Source organism: Mus pahari, chromosome 13 (genome assembly GCF_900095145.1).
Source record: "Mus pahari chromosome 13, PAHARI_EIJ_v1.1, whole genome shotgun sequence".
Classification (NCBI taxonomy): Eukaryota; Metazoa; Chordata; class Mammalia; order Rodentia; family Muridae; genus Mus; species Mus pahari.
In genome coordinates this window covers 3,468,425-3,474,969 of record NC_034602.1, presented here as the reverse complement: position 1 = coordinate 3,474,969, position 6,545 = coordinate 3,468,425, and the positions used below count along the sequence as shown (strand labels likewise).

At 39.5% G+C, this 6,545-nt stretch overlaps 1 pseudogene; it reads left to right on the top strand.

Annotated features, from left to right (window-relative positions):
* The first annotated feature begins 684 nt into the window (after window positions 1-684).
* LOC110330834 lies at window positions 685-6,071 on the top strand (annotated as a pseudogene).
* Window positions 6,072-6,545: the final 474 nt, after the last annotated feature.

Here is a 6,545-nt window from a genome sequence, read left to right as displayed (position 1 = left end):
CTTCTTCTTCTTCTTCTTCTTCTTCTTCTTCTTCTTCTTCTTCTTCTTCTTCTTCTTCTTCTTCCTCTTTTCTTCTCTTTCTCCTCCTTCTCCTCCTTCCCCTTTTCTTCTTCTTTATATTACTATATATATTCTTTTCAGGACTTTTACTACTTTTACATAAATATTTAGCACTTTCTTGAAAACCTCTAAAGACCAACTTAGCTATATATGCCTAGAATGACAAGCTTTTACGCATGTTCCTCTAGGCGTATCTGTCACTCTTTTGAGGATTCAACCACAGTTTGTTTGTTTGTTTGTTTGTTTATATATCATTTTTTGGGCAATAAAATTCTTCATGACTACAAAAGTGGATAATAATATTAAACACTAACCCTGCTATATGGTGTTACCTTAGGTACACAATTATCACTCCTGACACACACATACAATCAACCATCTTGAGATAAGCCTGTGATTGTGGATGTGGCTACAGAAAGAACAGGAAATGTGCTGCCTCCAGAATTCAAATAGAGTCATTAAATGTTGTGCTTCTTTCTGGGTGGTGGGAGGGGCCAGATGCAATAACTTATCTTTCACCTTAGAAGGAATATCTCTACATGCCGCACACCACTGGACTCCTAAGAATTTCACTGAGGTAGATGGTGCTCGAATTTTGGTTGGATTGATTTTCTACACTCTGACATGCACATTTCTCACTTAGGTGTGTTACTCAGGACCATTTACCAAGTGACTAGGGAAGCTGCTGGCTTTGTTTGGGGCCTGGAACAGGAGAAGGCTCTTCAACAGGTCCAGACTGCTGTGCAGGCTGCTCTATCACTTGGACCATATAATCCAGCAGACCCAATGGTACTTGAGGTGTCTGTGGCTGATAGAGATGCTGTTTTGGAGCCTCTAGCAGGCCCCTGTATGTGAATCACAGAAGAGACCTTTGGGATTTTGAAGGAAAGCTCTACCATCATCTGCAGATAACTATTCTCCCTTTGAAAAACAGCTCTTGGCCTGCTATTGGGCCTTAGTGGAAACTGAACGTTTGACAATAGGATACCAAATTACCATGAGACCTGAACTACCCATGATGAGCTCAGACCCTCCAAGTCATAAAGTGGGATGTGCACAGCAGCAGTCTATTATCAAATGGAAGTGGTATATAGGTGATCGGGCCAGAGCAGGTCCTGAAGGCACNAGCAAGTTACATGAAGAAGTTGCTCAAATGCCTATGGTTTCTACTCCTGTTACAATGCCATCTGCTGCCAAACATGTGCCCATAGGATCATGGTGTGTTCCCTATGCTTGTAGAAGAGAAGACTAGGGCCTAGTTTACTGATGGCTCTGTACATTATGCAGGAACCACCCAGTAATGGACAGCTGCAGCATTACAATCACTTTCCAGGACAACCCTGAACGATACAGGTGAAGGAAAATCTTCACAGTGGGCAGAACTTTGGGCAGTATACATGGTATTACAATTTCTTTGGAAGAAGAAATGGCCAGATGGAAGATTGTTCACTGGCAGTAGCCAAATGGATTGGCTGGATGGTCAGGGACTTGGAAAGATCAAAATTGGAAAAATTGGTGAGAAAGACATCTGGGGAAGAAATATGTGGATAGATCCACCAAATGGGCAAAGGATGTGAAGATATGTATTTGTGTCCCATGTAAATGCTCACCAAAACATGACTTCAGCTAAAGAGGAGTTCAGTAATCAAGTGTTCTGTGAACAGTCAGCCTCTTTCCCCAGCTGTCCTGGTCATTGCTTAATGGGCACATGAACAAAGTGGCCATGGTGGACAAGATAGAGGTTATGCTTGGGCTCCACAACATGGACTTCCACTCACCAAGGCTGACCTGGCTACAGCTGCTGCTGAATACCAGACTTGTCAACAGCAGAAACCAGCACTGTACCATGGTTATGGCATCATTGCTTGAGGTGATTGGCCAGCAACCTGGTGGCAGGTTGATTATATTGGACCACTCCCTCAGTGGTAAGGGCAGCATTTTGCTCTTAATAGAGTACATACTTGTTCTAGTTATGGATTTGCCTTTCTAGCACATAATGCTTCAGCCAAATCCACTATCCATGGACTCACAGAATGCCTTATCTATCATTATGGTATTCTACACAGTTTTGTTTCTGACCAAGGAATGGTCACAGCCAGAGAAGTGTGACAATGAGCCCACAATCATGGAATTCACTGGTCTTACCATGTTCCCAATCATCTTGAAGCAGCTGGTCTGATAGAAAGATGGAGTGGGAAAAATAGAAACAGAAAGTACTCTACCAAATTTGTTCTATGAAGCCAAAATTACTCTAATACCTAAACCACACAAAGACCCAACAAAGAAAAAGAACTTCAGACCAATTTCCCTTCTAAATATTGATGCAAAAATACTCAATAAAATTCATGAAACCTAAATCCAAGAAGGCATCAAAACAATTATCTATCATGATCAAGTATTCTTCATCCCAGGGATGCAAGGATGGTTCAATATATGGAAGGAAATCCATTAACATAATCCACTATATAAACAAACTCAAAGACAAAAACCACATGATCATCTCATTAGATACTGAGAAAGTATTTGACAAAGTCCAAAAGCACTTTATGATAAGAGTCCTGGAAAGATCAGGAACACAAGGCCCATACACAAACATAATAAAACCAATATACAGCAAACCAGTAGCCAACATTAAACTAAATACTAAATGATGAGAAACTAGAAGAAATCCCACTAAAATCAGGGACCAGGCAAGGTTACCTACTTTCTCCTTACCTATTCAGTATAGTATTTGAATTCCTAACCAGAGCAATTAGACAACAAAAGGAGATCAAAGGAATATAATTTGGAAAGGAAGAAGTCAAAATATCACTATTTGCAGGTGATATGATAGTATATATAAGTGACCCCAAAAATTCCACCAGAGAACTCATAAACATGATAAACAATTTCAGTGAAGTAGCTTTTTATAAAATTAACTCAAACAAATCAGTGCCTTTCTCTACACAAAGCATAAACAGACTGGGAAAGAAATTAGGAAAACCACACCCTTCAAAATAGTCACAAATAATATAAAGTACCTTGGTTTGACTCTAACTAAGGAAGTGAAAGATCTGTATGATAAGGACTTCAAGTCTCTGAAGAAAGAAATCAAAGATCTCAGAAGATGGAAATATCTCCCATGCTCATGGATTGGCAGGATTATTATAGTAAAAATGGCTATCTGGCTGAAAGCAATCTACAGATTCAATGCAATCCCCATCAAANTTCCAANTCAATTCTTCACAGAGTTAGAAAGGGCAATTTGCAAATTCATCTGGAATAACAAAAAATGTAGGGTAGCAAAAACTATTCTCAACAATAAAAGTACCTCTGGGGGAAGTACCATGCCTGACCTCAATCTGTACTGCAGAGTAATTGTGATAAAAACTACATGATACTGGTATAGCAACAGACAGGTAGATCAATGGAATAGAATTGAAGACCCAGAAATTAATCCACATACCTACGGTCACTTGATCTTTGACAAAGGAGCTAAAAACCATCCAGTGGAAAGAAGACAGCATTTTCAACAAATGGTACTGGTTCAACTGGCAGTTATCATGTAGAAGAATGGGAATTGATCCATTCTCATCTCCCTTTACAAAGTTCAAGTCTCAATGGATCAAGGAACCTCACATAAAACCAGAGATACTGAAACTTATAGAGGAGAAAGTAGGGAATGGCCTCAAAGATATGGTCACAAGGGAAAGATTCTTGAGCAGAACAGCAAAGACTTGTGTTGTACCATCAAGAATCAATAAATGGGTACTCATAAAATTGCAAAGCTTCTGTAAGGCAAAGGACACTGTCAATCAGACCAAAAGGCAACCAACAGATTGGGAAAAGATCTTTACTAATCCTAAATTCAATAGGGGGCTAATATCCAATATATATACATATAAAGAACACCAGAAGTTGGACTCCAGAAAACTGAATCACCCTATTAAAAATGGGGCATAGAACTAAACAAATAATTCTCAACTAAGGAATACTGAATGGCTGAGAAGGACCTAAAAAAATATTCAACATCCTTAATCATCCGGGAAATGCAAATATAAACAATCCTGAGATTCTACCTCACACCAGTCAGAATGGCTAAGATTGAAAACTCAGATGAGAGCAGATGCTGGCAAGGATGTGGAGAAAGAGGAAAACTCCATTGCTGGTGGGACTACAAACTGATACACTACTCTGTAAATCAGTTTGGTGGTTCCTTAGGAAATTAGACATAGTTCTACTGGAAGATTCAGCAATACCACTCCTGGGCATATATCCAGAATATGCTCCAACATGTAATAAGGACACATGCTCCACTATGTTCATAGCAGCCTTATTTATAATAGGCAGAAGCTGGAAAGAACCCAGATGTCCCTCAACATAGGAATGGATACAGAAAACGTGGTTCATTTATACAATGGAGTACTACACAGATATTAAAAACAACATATTCATGAAATTCTTAGATAAATGGATGAATCTGGAAGATATCATCTTGAGTGAGATAACTCAGTCACAAAAACACACATGATACGCACTATCTGATAAGTGGATATTAGCCCAGAAGCTCAGAATCCTTCTTAGAAGGGTGAATAAAATACACATGGAAGGAGTTACAGAGACAAAGTTCAGAACAGATAATGAAGGAATGACCATCCATAAACTGACCATCCCATAAACAACCACAAAACCCAGACACTATGGCAGATACCAACAAGAGCCTTCTAACAGGAGCCTGATATTGATGTCTCGTGAGGCCCTCTCCAATGCTTGGCAAATACAGAAGTGGATGCTCACAATCAAATATTGGACAGAGCACAAGGTCCACAGTGAAGAAGCTAGAGAATATACCCAAGGAGCTGAAGGGGTCTGAAGCACCATAGGAGGGAAATGAATATCAACTAACCAGTGCCCCCAAAGCTCCTTGCAACTAAACCACCAATCAAAGAAAACACATGCTGGAACTTATTGTTCTAGCTGTATATGTAACATTGGATGGCAAAATTGGTCATCAATTGGAAGAAAGGCCCTAGGTCCTATGAAAGTTCTATGCCCCAGTATAGGAGAATGCCAGGACTGGGAATGGGAGTGATTGGGTTGGGAGCAGGAGGAGAGGGGAGGGGATAGGGTATTTTCAGAGGGGAACTAGGAAAGGGGGTAGCATTTTAAATGTAAATAAAGAAAATATCACACACACACATATAGATAGATAGATAGATAGATTACAGAAAAGAGAGTTAATCAAATAAATAAATAAATAAATAAATAAATAAATAAATAAATAAATAAAGTAAAAAAAAAAAAGATGGAATGGCCCTTTGAAGACACAGTAATAACCCCAATTAGGTTGGAAGGCTGTGGCAGAGTTTTTCATAAGGCATTATATGCTTTGAATCAGTGACCAATATATTTCATTTTCCCCTATAGCTAGGGTCCATGGGTCCAGGAATCAAGGGGGTGGGAAAGGGAACAGTTTACTCACTATCACTCCTAGTGACCCTCTAGGAAAGGATTTGCTTCCTGTCCCTGTAACTCTAGGTTCTGCTGGCCTAGAAGTTTTGGCTCCAGAGGGGAGAGTGCTCCTTCTAGGAGCCATAACAAACATCTCATTGAATTGGAAGCTCAGATGTCCTCCTGGTCATTTTGAGCTTTTTAATGCCTTAAATCAACAGGCTAAGAAAGAAATAACAGTGGTAGCAGCAGTGGTAGATCTAGATTACCATGGAGAAATTGGATTGGCTCTCCACAATGGAGGTAAACAGAATTATGTCTGGAGTGCAGGAGATCGCTTAGGGCATCGCTTAGTGCTAACATGACCTTGATTAAAGTCAATGGGAAACTACAATAGCCTAATCCAAGCAGAATGACAAAGGAAACAGACCCATCAGGAATGAAGAGTACAGGTGAATTGTCCAGGAAAGGAGCTAAGACTTTCAGAGATGCTTCCTGAGGGTGAAGAAAATACAGAATGGGTAGTAGACAAAAGTATTTATAAATACCAACTAAGGCCATGTAACCAGTTGGAAAAATGAGGACCAAAAAGTAATATGAGTGATTCTGTCTTACTTTGTTAAGAATACATTTGTCTTTGTTCCAGTAGCTTTAACATCAATTGGTATTTAAGTTGAGACACTAAGAAAGGGACATTGCCCCACTATAAATTTACAAACGCATTTGAGATCATAAGAGGAATATTTATATCACATTAGGTGTATTCATTGCACTGTTATTGTTTCATGAGGACATGTGCTATTATTTGTGTCAAGTTGACAAGGGTGTATTGTAGTGTCTATTCCTGGGTGTCAACTTGACTATATCTGGAATGAACTACAATCCAGAATTGGAAGATTCACCAGTGATCCTAATCTGGAGGCTGGGAGACACAAGTTTCTGACCTGGATCTCAGTATGGAGATCTTGAGGCAAAGTGGCTATGGATTCCAGAAGATTAAGACAGGAAGATCTCCAAATTCAAGGTCATCTGGGATTAAAGGTGTGGTGGCACAC